The sequence below is a fragment of the Phyllobates terribilis genome, unplaced genomic scaffold (assembly GCF_046119375.1).
Source record: "Phyllobates terribilis strain yellow unplaced genomic scaffold, ASM4611937v1 Scaffold_7__3_contigs__length_470593459, whole genome shotgun sequence".
Classification (NCBI taxonomy): Eukaryota; Metazoa; Chordata; class Amphibia; order Anura; family Dendrobatidae; genus Phyllobates; species Phyllobates terribilis.
This window is the reverse complement of record NW_027362767.1, coordinates 114,644,752-114,669,370: the sequence shown is the minus strand read 5'-3', so window position 1 is coordinate 114,669,370 and position 24,619 is coordinate 114,644,752. Positions and strand designations below refer to the sequence as shown.

Genomic DNA, 24,619 nt, shown 5'->3' with positions numbered 1-24,619 from the left:
CAGTAAACATCCACGACTTCGGGAGGATTAAGGGGGTTCAACATCATATCCCCACAGGCGACCATTCCCCAATCAAAGAACGTTACAGGCCTATACCACCAGCTCACTACCAGAAGGCAAAGAAAATGTTGCAGGACATGAGAAAGGCGGGAGTAATAAGGGATAGTTGTAGTCTCTGGGCAGCTCCCCTAGTGCTAGTTAGGAAAAAGGACGGGAGCATGAGAATGTGTGTAGATTATCGTCAAGTAAATCGCATTACACATAAAGATGCATACCCTTTACCACGCATAGAGGAGTCCCTAGCTGCCTTAAAGTCTGCAAATTACTTTTCCACCCTTGGCCTCACTAGTGGGTACTGGCAAGTAGCTGTGGCTGAGGAGGATTGGGAGAAGACGACCTTCACTACCCCGATGGGACTCTGCGAGTTCAACAGTATGCCGTTTGGACTCTGCAATGCCCCCGGAACATTCCAGAGATTGATGGAGTGCTGCCTGGGACACCGCAACTTCGAGACTGTGTTACTTTACCTGGACGATGTAATAATGTACTCCAGAACGTACGAGGACCACTTGAAACACCTAGCAGAGGTATTTGAGTCACTGTCCCGGTACAGGATGAAGTTGAAGCCCTCAAAGTGCCACCTGCTCAAGAGAAAGGTACAGTACCTGGGGCACATTGTCAGTCTGGAAGGGGTAGCACCAGATCCGGAGAAAGTCACTGCCATCCAGAAGTGTCCGGAGCCGAAGAACCTCAAGGAGGTGCGTCAGTTCTTGGGACTAGTAGGATACTACCGGAGGTTCGTAAAGGACTACACTAAGAAAGCAGCTCCTCTGCAAGACCTCCTGGTAGGGCAGTCCCCCAAAGGCAGAAATCCCCCATTCCACTGGGGTAAGGAGCAAGCCGAGTCGTTTCAGGAGATGAAGGAGATCCTGACAGGCGATGAGATCCTAGCCTACCCTGACTACAGCCTACCGTTCCTGCTGTATACTGATGCCAGCAACGAAGGACTGGGAGCTGTCTTAAGTCAGAAGCAGAATGGCCAAGAGAAAGCGATCGCATACGCAAGCAGGAAGCTCCGCCCGACTGAGAGGAACCCAGAGAACTATAGCAGCTTTAAGTTGGAGTTCCTGGCCCTGGTCTGGGCCATCACTGAAAGGTTCAAGCACTATCTAGCCTCCAGTAAGTTCACTGCCTTCACTGATAACAACCCCTTGACCCATCTTGAAACAGCTAAGTTCGGGGCACTGGAACAACGATGGATGATGCGGCTGTCGAATTACCAATTTACAATTAAATACCGGGCGGGCCGCAAGAACGCCAATGCCAATGCTCTGTCTAGGATTCCTCACCAGTCAGACACAGAAGAAGAAGTGGATGACCTGGAAGAGATTGAGCTACCTGCCTTTCACCGGAATGGGATGATCCACGAGCAACGAGCCTCCAGGAGGCAGTGTGGAAAGACGTTAAACCCCCTGCCTCACCACAGCTGGAAAGAGACCCAGGACAGTGACCCGGTTGTCAGCCGCATCAAGGAGCTGATAATCCAAGAAGGTGTCTCCCTGGAGAAGGATGCGTCTCTGCAAGCAAAGCAGCTGTGGAACGAGAGAAGCCGGCTGTTTATCTACCATGAGAAACTGTGCGGAGGTACGTCAATCCAAAAACCCATGAGATGGTATGGCAGATAGTAGTCCCGAAGACAGACATCCAAATGGTATTAGGAGCTTACCACGATCAGATGGGGCACTTTGGCTGGAAAAAGCTAGAGACCCTGCTGAAGTGTCGATTCTACTGGGTAGGAATGCGCAGCTCCATTGAGAGGTGGTGCCGGGACTGTGGACCCTGTGACCTAAGAAGAAAAGACTTCAACAGCCAGAAGGCACCCCTGCAACCCATCAAGACGACTCGACCCCTGGAGATCGTGGCTCTGGACCATGTCAAGCTGTCCCCCAGCAGGTCAGGGTACTCTTATGCTCTGACCATGGTAGATCACTACTCACGTTTCCTGGTCGTCGCACCTGTCAAAGACCTGACGGCAGAGACAGCAGCAAAGACGTTCCAAGCGTATTTCTGTAGACCCCATGGTTATCCTGAGCAGGTGCTGACGGACCAAGGCCCGGCCTTTGAGGCTGAGTTGTTCAAGGAGTTCTGCCATCTCTACGGGTGTAAGAAAATGAGAACTACACCGTACCACCCACAAACCAATGGTCTCTGCGAAAAGATGAACAACATCATCATCGACCTGCTAAAGACCATACCACTTGAGGAGAGAAACCAGTGGCCAGACCTACTGCCTGATTTAGTAGATCTGTAGAATCATATACCAGTAAGTTCCACAAACTGCACTCCGGCATATCTCATGCGGGCAAGGCCAGGAAAGCTGCCCATGAATCTGGAGCTTGGTGTTGTTGAACCTGAAGCTGATATGACCACTGAAGACTGGGACAAGACCAGGCAGGAGCAGTACAGGAGGGTACAAGCTTGTGTCGAGGACAGTCTTACTCGGGTGAGAGAAAAGCAGGAAGCTCACTACAACAAAAACGCACCCGCAGAACCTTTCACACCTGGTGAAACAGTATTGAAAAGGAAAAGACGTAACCACAAACTTGATGATCAGTGGGAAAAAGAACCCTACACTGTATTGAATTCGAGATTTGACAATAAGAAGACATGCTTAATCAGTCGAGATGGAGGAAAAACGTCTACAACAGTGTCCAGGGACCACCTAAAGTTGGGTCCAGATCTACTGAAACCTCAAGACAAAACACCTCTTACTGCCCCGGAGGAGGCTAAAGAAGAAGTGATCCACACTGACTTGGGAGATTTCCCGGCAGATTGGCCTCAAATAGAAGGAGCAGTAATCATTCCAACACTCCAATTCTACGAACAGCCAGAAAATCTTCCACAGCAAGTTGAACCTGTAAGTGCTGCAGAAGAGCCAGCTCAAGAAGTATCCCCGGACGAAGGATCCCCAGTAGGAGCAGAGCAAGAAGGCCCAGCCAATGGTGAACTTGCCAGTCCAGGAGAGAGGTTAAGGCAGTTTTACAACTTAGTCACACGTAGAACTGGTAGAGTAACTGACCGTACAGACTCTGATACCACACAAACCACCGCACTACGCAGATCAACACGTAGCACGCGGGGCCAAGCCCCTGCCAGATATAAGCAGTAAAATAGCTAAACTCTGACAAATGTAGATAGTTACCCCTGGAGTATTAAATTGTATTATAGCACTGTATAATTGTATATATTCAGACATATGTATGTCTTTATTAATTTGTGTTTTGCTTATTTACTTCTTTATTTACCTAAGAACTTCGTGGCTGAGGACTATGTGCAGCCCAAAAACTGCTTTTGTATATAATTGTGCTCCCTGGAGTGCCCTTCTAGGTGACCTCAGAAGGAAAATCTGTCTGGAGTGGCTCTATTGGAGGTCCAACTCAGGATCTTCATGCCCTGCAGCCACCCCAGGGCTTACGTTGAGGGTTTGGGACAGGGCCCTCAAAACCACCAAGTACTCTACCCTGTGAGATGGACATCCTGTTTGGGAAACTCACCATAGGAGACTTGAACTCTGAGGACACTTTGTATTTGTTATTGTTATGCAATGTTTAAGAAATGTGCCTCCCATAAAGGGAAGATTGTTAATGCATTGTTCATGTTATTATTGTTATTGTTATAAAATGTACTTCAGCCCAGGAGTGCTGAGCTTTACTAGGGGGGAATGTGATGCCCAGCTGCGCTTGGTATCACAGATCCTGGAAGAGTGCTTTGATGGATTCCTCCACAAGAGGCCCCCATAACCATTCATGCATCTCCACCTTCCACCTCAGACCAACAGAGGGAGCCCATTAGGGAGATAAATAGGGAAGGTGGAGCCAGGCAGTTCAGTTCCTGCAGAGTGAGACACAGAAACAGGTCAGTCTGCAATGGAGCTCAGTGATTCAGCAGTTCCTCTGGAGAGTTCAGTTAGTGCAAGTCTGAATACAGAGTCGAGCTCGTAGCTCAGAATAGGGAGCTTTAGGTGTGCCGGCGCCATAAGATCGGTGAAGAGCGGCAAGCTGCTGTTAGTGTGAGTAGCCTAGTGAGGGCCCGAGTAGGCTGAAGGTGAGTGGAGAGTTAGTACATAGGGGGCAGAGGAGCTTAACTAGCTCACCCCAAAGCAGTTACCGGACACCGGGTCCAAAGCTTACCGGGATCTCTATGACCCAGTAAGGCATAACCGGAATCCCTGGAGAACTACAAGTCCCAGGATCGCTAAAGTGCTGATACGTAACAGCCAGGAGACACATAGGCCCCGTAAGCTGGGAGCGTGCACTCCAAGAGAAGGCCCAACCACTACGTCAGCCAACGCAGGACAGAGACAAAGTTAGGCCTAGCTCCAGGCAGGTCAGAAACTTAATACGCAGAGGCAAGAAACAGGAGGCCCTACATCCGCTCATTGGGGAGGATCCTGACATGCACCCTTCACCCTACAGTGCTCCGGGACGTGCCTGAATTTCCATCAGTAAAAGGTACTGAAGTGACTATCGTGTCTGTCCCTGTTCTTGCTCTGACCCGGCTGGGTCTCGCCTGTCCTGCATTCCCCCTTCATACACTGCCCTGAGGCCTAGCTCCACCTGTGGGGAGCTATACCATCGAGCTGCCTTATCACCGGCCTCAGAGGACTGCGCAGCGCTGGTGATTCTCACCAGAAGCCACAGGTGGCGTCACGAACTTTCATAAACTTAACAACCAATAACCCCCTTTTAAGAGAAACCCCAGGGTACGGGCCCGGGAGCCGACCAACGTGACTTCCCCAAGGCAAAGGCCCGGGTACCGAGTCATCCCCATCCCCTGGGCTGGTCAGATACTGGGTGTGACATGCTGCCGCCAACAGCCCAGCGTCCACCGCGGGGAACACGTCACTGATGTCACGCCTCACTTGACGTGATATCAGTGAAGGGTCACGTGATCCCTCTGAGCGGCCAGCGATAGCGCCACTCACAGGCAGAAAAGGCACTGCAAGGTATTTACAAAAACACTTCTGTGCCCCGGGGGCATACATTGGGGGTTCATATAAAGTAGTGGACAACTTCTTTAATAGGCAGCGGTGCCGCACCACAACAATCAGACAATGACGACCTGTATTCTAAGGGCAAGTCTCTAATGTTAAAGTCCCGGACAACCTTTTCAACGTATCTAACCTTTTCTTAAAGGGGAACCGTCATTTTATTTTTCCATAAAAAAGGGAAGGAGGAGGGACGAGCTAGAAATAGCTGAAATCAAAAACAGACATGCCACTGAAAATTTTACTGAAATGGCAGTTGGATATTAAGCTTTATTTAAGAAGCACTCCTCCTCCTCCCTTCAAAGTTTTTATCCTCTTAATATATTACAGTCAGAATATTTTAAAGCACTGTGTACTTACAATTGCTCATTTTGCCTTTCTACCCAGTTAATTCTTCTCCTTTCCATTAGGTCTATGGCATCATGTGATTAAAATCTGGCTAGCTGAATCATTCTAAGGTCTATGTAGAAACAGGAGGTCAATTTTCCCTGAATAAGTCATGAGTCACTGCAAAAGTCCCTGGACAGAGAAGGGATCAGCTGGGTCAGGAGCTGAAGAGGGGAAGGAGTCCTGCAGGGACAAGAGACTTCCTGCTATTGTCATAGAGCAGAGAAAAGAGTAGAATTAACTGGGTAAAAAGGCAAAATGAGCAATTAAAAGTGCACAGTGCTATATAATATGATGATTGTAATATATTAAGAGGATAGAAACTTTGAAGGGAGGAGGAGGAGGGCTTCTTTAACTAAAGTTTAGCTATTACTCTTTATATATATCAAAAAATAAAATAACAAAAGTAATTACAAACATAGCATTCCCTTAACTTTACTCATTGTTGCAGAAATGTTGCTATATGTAACATTATTTAAAGAGAGATTCTCACTCTAGACAGTAAAGCTGTGGCTAGACAGTCTTTTTCCATGACACAGATTGAGCGGCCAAATATTCTACGCTGCAGCATAATGCAGGTGAGTGTGGCTGTACTGCGACAAGACTACTGTATCAAGCTAATAGTAAGGACCAGTTGGATTTTTTGTGATTTGTTAGTTGTGGTACACCCGCATTACGCTGCAATTTAGTAGCCGCACAAAGCAAAATTTGTCCATATGACCCGTGCAGTGGGCAAAATCGCCATCTACCCAAGCCTTATTGCTTATCCACAAGCATGCTCGACATGTGCAGACATCTCTTTATTTATTCTTAACCTTCATGTGATGCCTATGAGCTGCCCCGCCAGGCAGGAAGAGGGGTTCCCATTACAGAGATAGTTGAAGGTCCTGTGGACCTGCCATCAATGTCTGGTGAAAATACCTGTTAAAGGGAACTTGTCAGCTGATTCATGCTGCCAAAACCGCCTACCTTACAAGACTGACATGATGCAGAATAGACCTGTCAATCTAGCCAGAGAAACCTGAGAGGACATGCCTCTTGGACTAATCACCTTGTCCTCGTCCATGTTTTATACTATGTTATTCTTTTAGAGTAAAACATATGTTTGTAGTGCAGTAGCTGGTCTGGGACTCGTGCTGCCGGGGCGGTGGGCAGCATGTATCAGCTCACAGGTTCCCTTTAATACACTAAAATATTATTCACTGGACGAATAAAAAAAATCACAGATCTGCATAAATACTGACCTGTCCCCAGCCATACATATTGCTATGAGTCTGGGAAGGGTTCACTTATGAGAAAGCAGAAAGCGTGCCTGGAAAATAAAACAAAAGTAGATTAGAAGTCCAATATAGTATTTTATAATCATGTGTTTTCTTGGGTATCATTATCTGTGAAAAAGTGTCAAGTTAAAACACAAAGCGTGGGTCAGATAATAATATACATGTCTAGCAATCAGGAGGAAGATGTTCGCCTTGCTTCCTTCTTTCATGTTCTACACGATTCTTACATATATAGACAGTTTATTGTTATCCATTCACAAGATATTATTCATTATATTGCTCATCACTGGCCGTTCTGTCACCTCTTTCCCCAACTTAATTAACCATCCCCCATCCCCCAAACTGACCTACAAACTGAGTTGTGGTGGCAATAAAACCTGAATTATTATAGATAGTCGGATCCTGTAATTCTCTGCTTCCTGAAAATGGAAAAAATGTTTAATTTAATTTAAAAAAATGCCCCTAGTGCCATATGTGGAGGCAGGGAAGGGTTTTTTCCCCTAATATAGAGCTATATGTGGTCTAGAGCAGCAAATCAGGGGGACGATCACTGTAAAAGATGAGAGCCGGCAGCACCATTTTATTTTAACCCATTCACCCCCTGGCGATTTTCCGTTTTCGTTTTATCCTCCCTTTCTTCCAGGAGCCATAACTTTTTTTTTATTTTCATTCTGCCACATAGTGTACTGGAAAACGGGGAAAAAAATTCCAAGTGCAGTGAAATAGCACATCCACAATGTTTTTTGTTTTTTTTTATTTACCATGTTCAATATATGGTAAAACTGATCTGGCAATTTACTTCTCTAGGTCAATACGAGTGCATAGATACCAAACATGTACTGAATATAAAAATACCAGAAATATGGACAATACCAGGGACCATAATCCCAAAAAGTAGATGGAGAACTCCCAATACAGTTAGGAAACAAAAAGACGAAAAATGGAGTATGTTGACCTCAAAATATATATGAAATAGTAAAAAAAGCCTATTTAATTAAAAATGTAATTTTATTGAAAAAGTCAAAAGAATTAATAGGCAACATTACAATAAGTAATCAGACCAAAAATTAGTAGTAGGTCACATGGTGAGGACACAAAAAATGTGATAACGTGAAAGACACATAAATGTCATAGGTAATGGGGTAGCAAAAGAAGATTTAGTAAAATTGATGGCTTAAAGTTAGTCATCCACAAATAAAAATTCATTCAAAAGATCTGAATGTAGTAATATGGTATAGCCACTAGATGGCACCCAAGTACAATTGTGTACAAAAACCCATTTAAATAGGGGCCAGTAGCACAGTAAGGGCAGGGACACACTGCCGTATTTCATATCCGAGGATGGCATGGTAAACCTGGTACTGGCCGGCACCGCTCCTGACCTAAGCTTGACAGCTACATAGAAATCCATCATGCTGTCATACTCAGGTCAGTCCATTCAGTGCGATGCGATCATCATCGCACGAGTTATACGGCCCGTGTGTCCCTGCCCTGAGGAAGGAAATCAAATGACACAGGCCATTTTCCGAGACCTATAACGTTTTCATTTTTCAGGATATGGGGCTGGGTGAGGGCTTATTTTTTGAGCCCTGAGCTTCATTAAAATATTGCCATGACTAATTACAATATTGTTTTTAGAACAGAAAAGACCATGAGTACAAAATGGCATAAAAAGTTACAGTTTTATTTAATCAATCTGTAACTAACTTCCATTAATATATCCATAATATAAATATAATGCATGACAAGAAAGTGCAATGTGCTGGAAGAAAAACGCAGTCCACCTGCAAGGGCATATCATACCCCAGCTACAAAGAGTCCATATACATAGTGCGGTATCTTTCCAGAGATATACTGGATAGAATAAGGCTATATATTCCAAGTGGAGCGCAGAAAAATGTATAACCCAAACCCAGGTTCACCAGATGCTTATCACAATTGTATATGGGGTCCAGGGGGACGCGGAGGACAGGTGGCAAAGGTGTCTCCTCTCTCCAGTATATCTCTGGAAAGATACCGCTGGTGGCCGCCAGGTGGAAGTTCTCACTTGCAGAGCTGCTCCATCTACTTGTCATGACTGGTGCTTGTACTGCACATCTGCCTCCTATTGATTTGAATAGGAGGAGGATATGCAGAACCCTGCAGCAGCCATTACAAGTAGATGGTGAAGCTTGGCAAGTGAGTACATCCGGCCGGCGGCCATCGCTGCCACCGATAACAACTGATCGGCAGGGTTGCCGGGTGTCGGACCTTGGCCGATCAGACATTGATGACCTATCCTAAGGGTAGGCCATCAATGTTAATGTAGTGGACAACCTATTTAATGCAAACTAAGTGATGGCATGTAAATAGGTAAATTTGCGCTGCACTAAGGACCGGGATTGGGGAAGATCTCTCACTGATAAAATTAGTGCGCTGAATTTAAGTTGGTCAATACATATAATTAAAAAGATTAGTTTATTAGATATAAATGAGAGTTAACAATAAAAGGATAGAAGCATAAAATTAGGATCATATGATTTAGAGTAAAACAGTAGATATAAGGGTAAGGTCCCAGTTGAGATCCAATATGATCCGGTTGTTTTAGAGGGGTACACAATAGGATGTGGTAGTCGAGGTCTTCTGCTAAAGAGAGGGGAGTAAAGAAGAGATGAATGAGTGGACGCAGTGATGGCTGTTGAAATTACTGAGGAGTTAAGGAAGCGGCGATAATTACCTGAAGATATTGGTGGTTCTGAGGAATGTACACAGGTGGCGGGGTCGTCCACGTATGTTTGTAGGAGAGGCTAATTTTTTAAAGAAATGAAGCAGAATTAAGTAACCCAACTAGCCAGTGAGAGTAAATATATATTTGTTTTTGAATATTTACCAGTTGTAGAATGGAGGTGGTCTTTATTGAAGTATGGTGCTGAGAGTTTTAGGACCAGTAGGTAGGACAGCAATGGTGGAGGTTTCTTATTTTGAACCTGGTAGATAGGTAAGTAAATGTAAAGGTGGCTTGATAAAGTGGATACTAATAAGGTCAGGAAAAGTACTTGCTTTTGAGGAGAATGTCTGTGTCAACCAATGCGTTCTGTGGTAGACGTGTATATAACTATTGTACAGGATGTCTGAAGGTGTAAATTCACCAGTCAGGTTGTACTGTAGAGGGACGAGCTCTGAAGGTGCTATTGCGATCTAAAGGATAGAGTAAGCATGAGTCAGTGTGGCTTAATTCAATAAGTGGTTATTGGGGGCCAGTGGAATTTACCTGTAGTAGTATAGAGGTATAAATGAACCACTGCGTTGTGCTGCTAGGCACTGTGAGGCACCCAGATGGATGAGAGATGAGGCTCAGCTAGGCTGGAGGTTACGTTGTGGAGAGCTGTGCCGTCTGTATTGAGTGACGGAGATGTACGGCTTACCTCCGTTCAGTAATGCTTGGCTTGTCTCCCCTAGGTGAAAAGGTTGCAGCGGTGGAGAGAGGGGGCGAGGAGTGTGGGAGCAGAGTCCCGGCCGGTGACTCGTGCTCCATAGTTACCTCGCGTACTGGTGCGGCGGTAGTGCAGGGCCTTTCAGGACCTGGCGTGACGTCACGGTCACGTGTGGAGCACGTGATCTAGTATGGATACGGTGTGGCAGAAGGACCAATTCCGACGCGTTTCGAAAGCTGCGGCTTTCTTCATCAAGGATGGTGCAACTTCTGCCTATGGTCCTTTATATAGTTGATGTCCATTAGTTTTAATTGATAGGTCAATCCTCATTAAGAGATCGATTGGTAAGCGTTCATTAGTCATTAAGACCCCGTCTCACATAGCGAGATCGCTAGCGAGATCGCTGCTGTGTCACGGTTTTGGTGACGCAACAGCGACCTCACCAGCGATGTCGCTATGTGTGACACTTTGCAGCGATCAGGCCCCTGCTGTGAGGTCGCTGATCGCTGCAAAGTGTCCTGGACCATTTTTTGGTCGTTGCCATCCCGCTGGTCAGCACACATCGCTGTGTGTGACCAGCGGGAGCAGCGATCAGGCTGGTAACCATGGTAAACATTGGGTTACTAGGGGCACACGCGCACCTAGTAACCCGTTGTTTATCATGGTTACGAGCCTGCTAAAGTGAGCGGTAACCTCCCGCTCACCGTAGCCGAGTGGTAACCATGATAAACAACGGGTTACTAGGTGCGCGTGTGCCCCTAGTAACCCAATGTTTACCATGGTTACCAGCCTGCTCCTGCTTCAGCAGGCTGGTAACCAGGAGCAGGACATCGTGGAAAGATTCTTTCCACGATGTCGCTGCTCCCTGATCGTTGGTGAGCCTGCCTGTTTGACAGCTCACCAGCGACCACATAGCAACGAAGCAACGATCCCTGACAGGTCGTATCGTTGTCGGGATCGTTGCAGCGTCACTAAGTGTGACGGGGCCTTTAAAGGCAAAGATCTCAATCTCAGTATTGAGTCCCTTTGGCTTCAATGTGTCCATTTCAAAGATCCAGAAGCTTTCCTTGCGCGACATGCTCTTGATATAGTCTCCATTTCGCCAGTTTTTTTATACAGTTTGTATCCCCATTATCTGGGTGCCTTCTATATTACCCCCATGTGTTTCTGAATAGTGTACAGATAGGGGGTGATTTTTAATGTTCCGTAGATGTTCATTAATGCGTTTGAACATAGGACGTTTGGTGCGTCCTATGTATCTCTTTCCACATGGGCATTTTAAACAATAAATGACACCTGGTGTTGAACATGTAATAAAGTCAGTAATGGGATATTCTTTTTGTGGCGTTATAATAATTCTTTGTTTAGAGGTGAGTGAGTGTTTGCAAGCCTTGCATTTTTTTGCATGGAAAGAAACCTTTCAGTTTTTTTGTGAGTATGTTGGAAGTATTGTTCAGATTAAATGGATTTCTCACTGATGGGGCAATTAGCTTGCCCAAATTTTGAGCTTTTCTGAAAACAAATCTCGGATTTGGTGCTAGTATGCCGCCCAAGATTTTGTCATCTTTAAGTATGTCCCAATGTTTTCTCACAATTTTAGATGGATGTTGGAATTGTATTTGTCACGATAACAACACCCACTCTTGGGTCAGACCTTGCAGCTCTCTGGCGCCCCCTTATCCTGCTGGTCAAACACGGTATTGACAGAGGATAAGCACGGGTGCAGCTGCTCTAATTTATGTCGACTATTGTGACACGTGATGTGACAGGACGTATATATACCACCAGTTCCTTCCAGGAACGTATATATACCTCCGACCAGCCACCCTCAAACCACAATATCACATAAATACTGGTATACTGCCACCACCGATCGCTTAACAGGTGGATCGGGTACCGGGTAGGTAACGTGAATTAGCGGGTGAGGAACGTGTTTGCTCGACATAGGACAAGAAGAAAGAAACTGGTAAATAATTAATGATTTACTCCCAAAAGGTGGGCAGTGTTTACAAAATATATACAAGATATTATAAAGGAGACAATTTACATGTATGCATAAACAGTTATTAAAATAAAAGGGATAAGTAATAGCAAAACCTGCTTCACAAGGTGATGGTCTCAGATTCTGTGGGGGGGACGGCTCCCCAGAAATTAGACTTGATTCCTTCACGCAGCGTGTAGTGCATGCGTCGGCGTCCCTGGTTGGAATGGGTTGAAAAATGGCCGATCTGGTTTTTAGCAAGCAGCCAAAACTCTGGGGAACACCCCTTATTTACCTTACAAGGGGGCTCGGCTTTGCGAGCCCACCCGGCTGCAGAAGACCTAAAAAATCCTTCAGATTCCATATCTTGGTGTGGGGGGGTCCCACATCCAAGAGGGAGACATCATCTTGACCGTCACCAATATTCATGAAGATAGATATTAAATATGAAACCTCTATGACGCTCAGACGCTCAGAATCCATTATCTCAGTTCCCGGTCCTTCCTCAGTTATGCAAGTTATACTATTGTAATGGGAAAAAGGTGAGCATTCAAAAAACGTGGTTCCGATGTTTCTGTCAGACCTGTGCGTGATTAAAATTGGCATAAAACGTTTGTACAATTAAACAATGGGATTTTTTGGAGGGATTTTCCGGTTTGTACCAGCGCTTGCCCTGGACTGAGGTTTTATGGCGGGTCATAAAAATTCCTGGTTTGGGGAAAAGCAAAAGTGAGTTCTATGTCTTCACTTACAAACAGATAGGGGGTGGGTTTTTTTTTTCTTTTTTAAAACATCTCTCATTTTTTACAACTCGGGCAAAAATACCTTTTGCCTGACACCTCCCCCTTTTTGACTGCGCTATGGAGGTAGGACCTTCTGGTACTCCTCCAAGCGTATGTCTGGAGGCTCCCCTCGCCGGGACAACCCATCGGCATTGCCATGCTCACTGCCCCTGCGGTGTTGAACGGTAAAGTCGTACTGCTGGAGGGTGAGGCTCCAGCGTAACAACCTTCCGTTGGCACCTGACATGGTGTGCAGCCAACTCAGGGGGTTGTGGTCAGTCACGACAGTGAAGGGGCGCCCGTACAAGTAAGGCTGTAAGCGGTTGAGGGCCCATACCATGGCCAGGCACTCCTTCTCTATGGTGGAATAGGCCACTTCCCTCGGCAGCAGTTTCCGGCTTAGGTACAACACGGGGTGTTCTTGGTTCCCCGAGTCGACCTGGCTGAGTACAGCACCGAGGCCAAACTCACTGGCGTCGGTCTGTACTAAGAGTGGCCGTGTGCCGTCGACCGCCTTTAGTACAGGAGAGCTGCTCAGGGCAGTCTTCAAAGCCCTAAAGGCCACCTCGCATTCATCCGTCCATTTGACGGAATGGGGTAGGCTCTTCCTGGTGAGGTCTGTCAAGGGCTTCGCAAGGCTACTATAGTCCTGCACAAAGCGTCTATAGTACCCTGCGGTGCCCAAGAAGGACTGCACCTGCTTCTTGGTCCTGGGGGTGGGCCAGGACACGATAGCGTCCACCTTCCCAGGCTCTGGCTTCAGAGTACCCCCACCTACCCGGTGCCCCAGGTAGTGGACCTCGTTCATGCCCATCTGGCACTTTCCCGGCTTGATGGTCAAGCCCGCCTGGTGAATGCGCCCGAGCACCTGCTGCAGATGCTCGAGGTGATCCTCCCAGGTGGGACTGAAGATGGCAATGTCATCCAGGTACGCCACTGCGTACCTCTCCAGTCCCTGGAGCAGGTGGTTGACCATTCGCTGGAACGTGGCAGGGGCATTTTTCATGCCGAAGGGCATGACCGTGGATTCATACAATCCGAAGGGGGTGATAAAGGCGGACTTCTCCTGGGCCCCGGGGCTCAAGGGAATCTGCCAATATCCCCGACTCAAATCCATAATGGAGAGATAGCTCGCGCTGGCTAACCGCTCCAGCAGCTCCTCAATGCGTGGCATTGGTTGTGCGTCAGAGGCGGTGATAGCGTTGAGCCCCCTGTAGTCCACACAGAACCAGGTGGTCCGGTCCTTCTTAGGCACCAGGACTACAGGTGAGGCCCACGCGCTCTTGGACCGCTTAATCACCCCCAACTGCAGCATCTCCTCGACCTCCTGGCGCATGACATGCTGCACCTCGTCGGAGATTCGATAGGCTGTCCGCCGGAGTGGGGCATGATTCCCGGTGTCCACTTCATGGACCGCCACTTCAGTCCTGCCAGGCAGGTTGGTGAACACTGCTTGGAAGGGTTTCAGCCCTGCTTGCATCTGAGACCTCTGGTCTGCGGATAGCAAGTCGCTTAGCTCTACATCCTCTAGGGACCCGCTGGCCTTCGCTTGGGCGAGCATGTCCAAGAGGGGGTCATCCTCCCCATCCTCGGGCAGGTTGCAGACCGGTAGGACGCAGGTTCCACGTTCTTGATGAGCCTTCATCATATTAACGTGAAACGCCTTCCGCCTACCACGCTCGTGGTCCAGTGTGATCACGTAGGTGACCGGGTTGAGCTGTTGGTGAATGACGTACGGGCCTTCCCAGGCCGCCTGAAGCTTGTCCTTTGGTATGGGGACCAGCACCCACACCTTCTGACCCACCTGGTAGGTCCGTTCTCGGGCGTTCTGGTCGTACCAATGCTTCTGGTCAGCCTGGGCTTGCGCCATGTTGTCATGCACCAACTGCGTCAAGGTCTGCATCTTGTCACGGAAGCGCATGACATACTCCACGATGGACACTCCTGGGGAGCTCGGCTCTTCTTCCCAGAATTCCCTTATCAACCCAAGGGGTCCTCGGACACGCCTGCCATACAGGAGCTCAAAGGGGGAGAACCCCGTCGAGGCCTGTGGAACCTCTCTGTAAGCAAATAGCAGGTGTGGGAGGTAACGCTCCCAGTCGCGACCCTGGGTCTCAACCAGCATTTTTAACATCTGTTTGAGGGTACCGTTGAATCGCTCACACAAACCATTGGTCTGTGGGTGATACGCACTCGATACCAGATGCTGCACCTGCATTTTCTTACATAGGGCCTCCATTAAGTGTGACATGAACTGAGTCCCCTGGTCGGTAAGCATCTCCCTGGGAAATCCTACTCGCGAAAAGATGGCCAAGAGGGCGTCCGCCACCTTATCCGCCCTAATTGAGGACAGGGCTACTGCCTCCGGATACCGGGTAGCATAGTCTACCACGGTAAGGATGAAACGTTTTCCAGAGCTGCTGGGTGTGGCCAGTGGTCCCACAATGTCCACAGCAATCCTCTGGAAAGGCTCCTCTATCACTGGCAAAGAGATCAGGGGGGCTTTGGGGGCCGGCCCTGACTTTCCCACTCTTTGACACGTGGTACAGGAGCGACAGTAGTTCACCACATCTGTCCTCATTTTGGGCCAATAAAAGTGATGAGACAGCCGGGCCTTGGTTTTGCTAACCCCCAAGTGTCCAGCGAGTGGAATTTCATGGGCGATCCGCAACAACTCGTCCCTGAATTGGTAGGGGACGACCAGCTGTCTTTCCCTCAGCCACTCCTGTTGGGGTGTACAGGGAACTGTCTCCCGGTACAACCTCCCTTGGTCCCAGAATACCCTCTCCTTATCAGACTCGGAGGTGGGCTTCTCAGCGAGGCTCTTTAACGTCTCCAGGCTAGCATCTGAGTGCAGAGCTGCCTGATACTCCTGGCTGGAGGAAGCCAGAAGTGAGGTTAAGGCCACGTCCTCACTAGGACCCTCTGGGACCGGCTCTGGGTCCATACCTGATCCTGTTATTCCTCTGTCCGAGGAGGGTCCAGAAGGCAGGGCGTTACTTGCATTCTGGGCACTCTGACTGCGGGTAACAGCGGCTATATAGGCCGTCTCCCCGGGGAATAACACCGTCTCATTAGCCTGAGAGGCCATGAGAACTACTTCTCCATCATCCTCCATTACCTCAGGCACAGTGCTACGTATGCGGCAGCTACCATCAGCCAGGTCACCTTCTGTTGTGACACTGGTCACTGGCACAGCACCACCTGCTTCATGGTCCTCGTGCCTCTCCCCATTACCCTTGGCACTGACATTTGCTCCTGCTAGGGGATCCTCAGCAACATCACCCCGCAGAGTGACATGGCTGAGTTCTCCTGCACCTTCCAATACAACAACATCATCATCATCATCATCATCATCACCATCATCATGTAAAGCATTGACATTCACATTATTAGCATTAACCTTACCAACCGTATCAGATCGGGGAGGGGTGTCAGGGACATAATAAGCAAACATCCTCCCCAAATCAGTTCCCAACAAAACATTTGCAGGTAGGTTTTTGGATACTCCCACTTCCTTCACCCCACTCCCCGCACCCCAATCAATAAAAACCCGGGCCATGGGCAAGGGGCATCGGACGCCCCCAATCCCAGTGACAGTCAGGGTCTTTCCTGGAATAAGCGCTTCAGGGGACACCAGTTCGGGTCGGATGAGGGTTCGTTCGGCCCCAGTGTCCTTGAGGCCTACAGTGAGAGTGTTCCCCACCCTGACAGACTGAAAGTTTTCACAGGCCCTCCCAACCGGCCCACCCACCAAAAGAACTGAAGCATTAGGCCCTGGGGCCTTGGATGGGGGGTTCTTCCTCTGCTTCTCTGGGCAAGTGGCGCTGAGATGACCAGTCTGGTTGCAGGAATAACACCTGCGGGCATCGGATGCAGGCAGGGCCTTGGCAACGGGAAAAAGGCCTCCGGAAGGTCGGCTGGCAGGGGCAGGGATGGTGGTTGATGGCTTACCCCCTTTCCAGCTGGCGACGACCGGCTTCCGCACCTCTGGTCTCCGGTTGGCCTCGTAGGTGTCTGCGATCTGCGCTGCTTTATTGGCATCAGGTGGCTCCCGATCCATCACGAACTGCCGTACCTCAGTCGGACACAGATGCAGGAACTGGTCTTTCACCATCAGGTCCTTTAGCTGCTCAAAGGTGGTCGCTGACAGTCCTTGGATCCACTGCTCAAAGTTGATTCTGAGCCCGTCTACCACATCACGGTAGGTGTCCTGTGGTCCACGTTGGAGGGTTCTGAATTTTTTCCGGTAAACCTCCGGAGTCAGCTGGTACTTTTTTATCAGGGCCTGCTTGACGGCCTCATAGTCTCCATCCTGCTCTCGAGGGAGGGAAGCAAACACCTCCAAAGCTTTTCCTCTGAGCCCTGGAGTCAAATATCTTGCCCATTGGTCCATGGGCAGCTGATACTGCCTGCAGGCCTTTTCAAAGCCTCGCAGAAATGTGTCCAAGTCCCCATCCTTTTCCATCACAGGGAAGTGCTCAGGACGAGGTTTAAAGCAGCTGGCACTGTTGGACTCACGGGTCTGCGTAGAGGGCGACTCCTTCTGAATCCGGGCTAGCTCCAGCTGGTGTTGTCGGTCAGCTTGTCGCTCAGCAGCCTCTCGGTCAGCTTGTCGCTCAGCAGCCTCTCGGTCAGCTTGGGCTTGTCGCTCAGCCCGCTCCTGGAATTTCAGGATCAGCTCCAGTCGTCCATCATGATTGTCTGTGGCGAGCTCCTCCAAGGCCATCTGCAGGTGGGGGTCCACACTACCCTGGTTGCGGGTATGGCTGGCAATCACCGGTTGGACCCCGGCAGCAACACCATCCGGGCCCTGGCTGGCCGCCCCCTCATCAGGGCTCTGCTGTCGGACGGGCTCTGCAGCATCTTGTAACAGTTCAGAAATCATTTGTTCTTTGCTTTTGCCGTGGGGGTCAATGCCTTTGGTTATACATATTCCAGTAAGAGTGTCCTTTTTCTGCTGGTGATACCAGGACTCCCCAACTACGACCATGATCACCAAAATAAAAATAGAAAAGAAAAAGCGAAGAAGGGTAGGGGTAACTGCTACACATACAGTATTGTCTCAGATCTAATAAACACTGAGTTCGATCTTCAAAACTTTTGTGCAAGTTTTTAGTGAGAGGAATGATTGCTCAAACCAGATCACTAATGTCCTATGATCCCACCGCTTGCCACCAATTTGTCACGATAACAACACCCACTCTTGGGTCAGACCTTGCAGCTCTCTGGCGCCCCCTTATCCTGCTGGTCAAACACGGTATTGACAGAGGATAAGCACGGGTGCAGCTGCTCTAATTTATGTCGACTATTGTGGCACGTGATGTGACAGGACGTATATATACCACCAGTTCCTTCCAGGAATGTATATATACCTCCGACCAGCCACCCTCAAACCACAATATCACATAAATACTGGTATACTGCCACCACCGATCGCTTAACAGGTGGATCGGGTACCTGGTAGGTAACGTGAATTAGCGGGTGAGGAACGTGTTTGCTCGACATAGGACAAGAAGAAAGAAACTGGTAAATAATTAATGATTTACTCCCAAAAGGTGGGCAGTGTTTACAAAATATATACAAGATATTATAAAGGAGACAATTTACATGTATGCATAAACAGTTATTAAAATAAAAGGGATAAGTAATAGCAAAACCTGCTTCACAAGGTGATGGTCTCAGATTCTGTGGGGGGGACGGCTCCCCAGAAATTAGACTTGATTCCTTCACGCAGCGTGTAGTGCATGCGTCGGCGTCCCTGGTTGGAATGGGTTGAAAAATGGCCGATCTGGTTTTTAGCAAGCAGCCAAAACTCTGGGGAACACCCCTTATTTACCTTACAAGGGGGCTCGGCTTTGCGAGCCCACCCGGCTGCAGAAGACCTAAAAAATCCTTCAGATTCCATATCTTGGTGTGGGGGGGTCCCACATCCAAGAGGGAGACATCATCTTGACCGTCACCAATATTCATGAAGATAGATATTAAATATGAAACCTCTATGACGCTCAGACGCTCAGAATCCATTATCTCAGTTCCCGGTCCTTCCTCAGTTATGCAAGTTATACTATTGTAATGGGAAAAAGGTGAGCATTCAAAAAACGTGGTTCCGATGTTTCTGTCAGACCTGTGCGTGATTAAAATTGGCATAAAACGTTTGTACAATTAAACAATGGGATTTTTTGGAGGGATTTTACGGTTTGTACCAGCGCTTGCCCTGGACTGAGGTTTTATGGCGGGTCATAAAAATTCCTGGTTTGGGGAAAAGCAAAAGTGAGTTCTATGTCTTCACTTACAAACAGATAGGGGGTGGGTTTTTTTTTTCTTTTTTAAAACATCTCTCATTTTTTACAACTCGGGCAAAAATACCTTTTGCCTGACAGTATTGTATTGTAGGATTATCGGGATATCTATATGACGCGCCCCCTGGGCCTGTGGTGTGCAGGGGATACCCGGAGCCGGATCGCTGGGGGTTGTAGTCCTCCGTGGCTGTGAGCCGGTCCGTGCCCGGGGCGGTCAAACCAGTGGCAGTCTGAGTCTGATAACAAATGTCCGACTACGCCACCCATGGATTGCGGTCAGTGGGGACCGCCGCTGCGCTGCAGACCGCTGAGGCTGATGTTGTATGCGCAGCCAAGTATGGGATAACTCCCCACGGGAGAAGTATTGCCTCAGGGCAGCTAGTGTGGATGATGGGAGTGATGGTGTGAGCGTCCCAATACTGATGGTGCTGGTGCGGCGATGAAACACAGAGACGTGTGGTGCAGTTCAGGGTCTTTACTGATGGTATAACACAGACCCTCCCGGGAGTACTGGTTAGCAGTAGGGGCCTGGTCAGTCTGTAAGCAAGTAGGATCTCCCCTGGCCAGGTGGAGTTGTAGGCCTCCCTGACTATCTGCACTCTTTCCTGGCTACCTTGCTCTATGCGGGTAGAAGTAGCCCACGTCCCTGAGTATACCGTGTGGTGCTCACCCGTATGGCCGGTGATTGGGGCCTTCCGTTAGCCTCCGCTTCACGATGGCGGTGCTGGTCCCTTGCTTGTGACCGTGCCTCCGGGCTTCTATGGCCAGAGGACATGGAATCCCCTGCCGGTTGGATTCTGCTTGTGGACCTGGATGTCCCCACAGCCTCGGACTCCGTGTCCGGGTTTAGTGTCTTCAGCCAAGGCGAGCTTTCTAGCTTCCAGCCTCTGGCACTCGCTCCTGCTCCTACAGAGCTCCTAGTTCTTGCTTTCCCTGTGTCTGCTGTCCTCCAGACCTGACTGCGTCTCTGTCTGGGACTCTCTCACCTAATCCTGCCCCAGACCCAGTTTATAAGGGCAGATTCCTCCCCTCCCAGGTCTGGGCGGGCGGTGTTGCATGCTTAGGGCTCCTGACCAGAGAAACCTCCCACTTGCCCCCAGACATAATATTTCTATTACTGTGGCAACCAGACCCCTGGGGTGTCACATTCCCCCCTAGTAAATTTTAGTACTCCGGGACTAAACACATTTTTAAAGAAACATAAATGCAGGGTATAAGCAATAATACAATAACATATTTACAAGAAGCTTTAGTTCTTTAAAGGTCACGGCGTGTCCGCAACCGGGTGTCCATATCACCCAAGGTGAAGTTTGTGAAACAAGAGGGCGTCCATGTCACCCAAGGTGAAGCTTTAAGCGAAGTAGGGGACCTGTCCAAAGCAAACCCCTTGCGTTGGCCTTGGGCGTGGCTGCAAGGCTGAAGCTAGCTACTTTGGACCGCAAGGAGGCCAAGCCAGACAGGTTTTCTCTTCCGCGGCCGTCTTTGCAAGAGGCACAATGTGCAACTATCTACAAAACTGTTCCGGTTATCCAGCGTCCATAACCTGTTAGTCCAAATAAATCTGCAGGGTAACTGAGAAACATAATTAATAACAGGCAACAACAAAAACCATAAACATTTAAACAGATAAATTCACAGTGCATTAGTTTAGATTTTCCAGCGAGCGGGCATCTGACCTCTAGAGACTCTAGTGGACCTAAGGAGCTCACTAACTGGTCCTGCACTACAGGGTGTAGGAGGTGTTATGGGTAAGCTGGGCAGCTGTCTGCGCACTCTTTGGCTCACTAGAGGCACGGCAGGCTCACTACTAGCAGAGGGTTGATCCTCCTGCGCTGCTGGTGTGGACTCTTCTGCCTCCTGGGCCGGCTGCTCTTCCAGCTCTACCTGGTATTCTGTAGGCACCTGAGGGGCTGGCTGGAGAAAGGTGAGGACGGGCACCACGATAGCGTTGTTTACTTGTCGCCAGGACCGGGGAAAGTCACCGAGTACGGTGCTGATCATTTCCTCCTTTTCCTCTACGGGTTGAGGGTCTTCCTGATCTTCATCCGTGCTTTGCAACTTCTCGGGGCACTTTTTCAGGTGGTCTCTGGAGACAGTGGCTGTGGTCTCTCCTCCATCCTTGCTGATGACGTACACCTTTGGATTATTGTGGCTTGAGGGCAGTACGGTGTACGGGTCCTTTTGCCACTGGTTGTCCAACTTATGGAGCCGCCTTTTTCTTTTCAAGACCTGCTCTCCAGGTACCAGGGGAACAGCGGGAGCATGTTGGTTATAAGTCCTCTCCTGCCATTCTCTTGATTGACAGAGACTTCGCTCGACACTCTCCTGTACTTTCCGGTACTGCTGCTGCCGTTCTGTATCCCAGTCTGCCTCTGCCATATCCAGGTCAACAGGCAGCTTACCAGGTCTTGCTCGCGTTAGGTAAGCCGGGGTACAGTTGGTGGAACCCACCGGGATGTGGTTATACAGGTCCACCAGATCGGGCAGTTTTTCAGGCCACAGACTGCGTTCTTCCAGGGGCAATGTTTTTAGCAGATCTATCACCACCTGGTTCATCTTCTCGCAGAGTCCATTGGTTTGGGGGTGATAGGGCGTTGTTCTTATCTTCTTGCAGCCATACAGGTTGCAGAACTCCTGGAAGACCTCCGCTTCGAAGGCTGGTCCTTGGTCCGTCAGCACTTGGTCTGGGTACCCGTGTGGGCGGCAGAAGTGCAGCTGGAAGGCTCTGGCTGCTGTCTGAGCCGTCAGGTCTTTGACAGGGACCACCACCAGGAAGCGGGAGTAGTGATCCACGATGGTTAGGGCGTAGACATACCCGCTTCTGCTTGGAGCCAGTTTTCCATGGTCCAGAGCGACCAGTTCCAGCGGCTGCCTGGTGATGATGGGCTGCAGGGGAGTCCTCTGGCTGGCACGGTCCCTTCTTCTTAGATTGCACGGGCCACAGTCTCTACACCACCTCTCAATGGCTCCTCTCATGCCTATCCAGTAGAACCGTTCACGCAGCAGGAACTCCAGCTTCTTCCATCCGAAGTGCCCTGCCCCATTGTGGTAGGCCTCCAGCACCATAGCTGCGTCCCGTCTCGGTACCACAACCTGCCACATCAGTTCATATGTCCGGGAATTGACCATTCTGCGGCATAACTTCTCCTTGTAGAGGAACAGTGTAACATACCTGGCGGCGTCCTTGCATGGTGGTCCATCTCCCACTGTGCAAGAGGGCGCACTTGATCTCCTGTCCAGAATGTCTCTCTGGCTTCCCTCCATGCTGTCTGTTTGTGTCTGTTTCTGCTGCTTAAGGGCGGCGCCCGATCACTTCCTGCCTTTTGTACCTGCTGTGGGTCACACCCCTTGTGCGTCCTCAGCCTATTGCTGTCTGTCACTTGGTATATAGCTCAGCAGCTCCCTTCTATCCCCGCCTGAGCATAGTGTTTTCTTTCAGTGTGTGCTTGCACTCTGAAGGTGCCAGGTCCCGTTCTGTGTTCTCTTGTCTGCCTATCCTGGAGGCTGTATTTCCAGGCCTGTCTGAACACGCTCCTAGCCTGTTCGTCCTGCCTCTCTGGGGGCCGTATTCCCAGACCCGCTCCTGTATCCCGCTGCAGTGTCGGTCTCCTCCGTACACTCAGTTCCAGTCTGAACTCTCTCCTATCCTTTACCTGTTTTGCCTCTACGTCCGTTCCCTTCCTTTTTCTGCAGAGTCTGAACTCGTACCTAACTCCTGCTTGTTGTCTCTGTACTCCCGTTTGTGAGTTTGTGGTCCACTCGCTACTTCACTGCAAGTACCCTGTGGGTGTCTGGCTCTGCCTTTCCCTTCCTGTCTGTTCCGTGTGAACAGAGCCCTGTCCCCCCTACTCAGCCTAGCCTGCTCTGACTCCTTTGCTCACCGCTCCTGCGGTTCTAGCCTGCTCTGACTCCTTGCTCACTGCTCCGGCAGTCCTGTCCTGCCCTGCTTCTGCCCGCTGCTCCGGCAGTCCTGTCCTGCCCTGCTTCTGCCCGCTGCTCCGGCAGTCCTGTCCTGCCCTGCTTCTGCCCGCTGCTCCGGCAGTCCTGTCCTGCTCTGCTTCTGCCCGCTGCTCCGGCAGTCCTGTCCTGCCCTGCTTCTGCCCGCTGCTCCGGCAGTCCTGTCCTGCCCTGCTTCTGCCCGCTGCTCCGGCAGTCCTGTCCTGCCCTGCTTGTGCTCGCTGCTCCTGCAGCCCCGTCCTGCTCTGTTCTTGCCCACCGCTTCGGGCGTTCCCTCTCTGCTGTGGTTGTCTACCGCATCTGCGGTTCTGTGACCCAGTCTGTACTGGGTCTTAACCTTTCTGTGCTCCAGCCCGTCCTTTCGGCCAGTACCTCCCTGCCTGCATACTCGCCTGTATCCACCCATCTGCATACCTGCCGTGTTTGCTTATATCCACCAGTCTGTGCCAGCCTAACCTGCCTGTTCCTGAGTCCCAGTGTGTACTGGGTCCTATCCTGCCTGTGTTCCTACCTGCTAGTGCCTCCCTGTCTGCACTCTAGCTGTGCTTGCCTGTACCCCTCTACCTGTATTGTTCCTGAGTCCCAGTGTGTACTGGGTCCTATCCCGCCTGTGTTCCTACCTGCTAGTGCCTCCCTGTCTGCACTCTAGCTGCGCTTGCCTTTACCCGCCTGCCTGCATACCAGTCGTGCCTGCCTATACCCTCCAGTCTGTGCGCCAGCCTAACCAGCCTGATCCAGTAATCCCTGTGTGGGTCAACCCCCGTGTCCGGAGTTTGACCTGGAGTAGCACCTGGTCCCTCTGCCCGGTTTCTCCCTGGTGCACTGGCGTCGTATGCCGTCGTGCCATCTTGGTCGGATCGGCCAGATACTTAGTCACGCCCCTCCAGGCACTCTCCGGTTCATGGTCCAGTGGAATCACTACAATCACACGCACACGCCGCTCAGCCCGGGCGTGTGCATAACAAACAGTCTGCTCTTCTCCGTCCACAGTTGCTTGGTCTCTTCCGGAGCGTCTGGGTCCAGGCGGGCGTCAGTCTGGGTCGGCATCTCCTTCACCAGACGGACTGCGGGGTCACTGTCTTGCGTCTCCGCCCAGTTGTAGTGGGGTAAGGGGTTGAACATAGCGGATCGCTGGCCCCTCACACGGTGGGAATACTGGGTAATCCCATGACGGTGAAATGCAGGGAGTTCGATCTCTTCCAATTCTTCTGGATCCTCCCCTTCGTCCGGTAGGTTTGGCATCCTGGACAGGGCGTCCGCGTTGGTATTGGAGCGTCCTGCCCGGTATTTGATTGTGAACTCAAAATTGGACAGGCGGGCCATCCATCTCTGCTCCAGGGCACCCAGTCTTTCAGTGTCCAGGTGTGTCAACGGGTTGTTGTCCGTGTACACGGTGAACCTGGAAGAGGCAAGGTAATGCTTGAAACGTTCGGTTACTGCCCACACCACTGCCAGGAACTCTAGCTTGAA

General features: G+C 49.8%; 1 pseudogene; it reads right to left on the bottom strand.

The window, feature by feature from the left end:
* LOC141155387 (protein transport protein Sec23A-like) overlaps window positions 1-24,619 on the bottom strand; it is a 75,358-nt pseudogene that overhangs the window by 11,620 nt on the left and 39,119 nt on the right.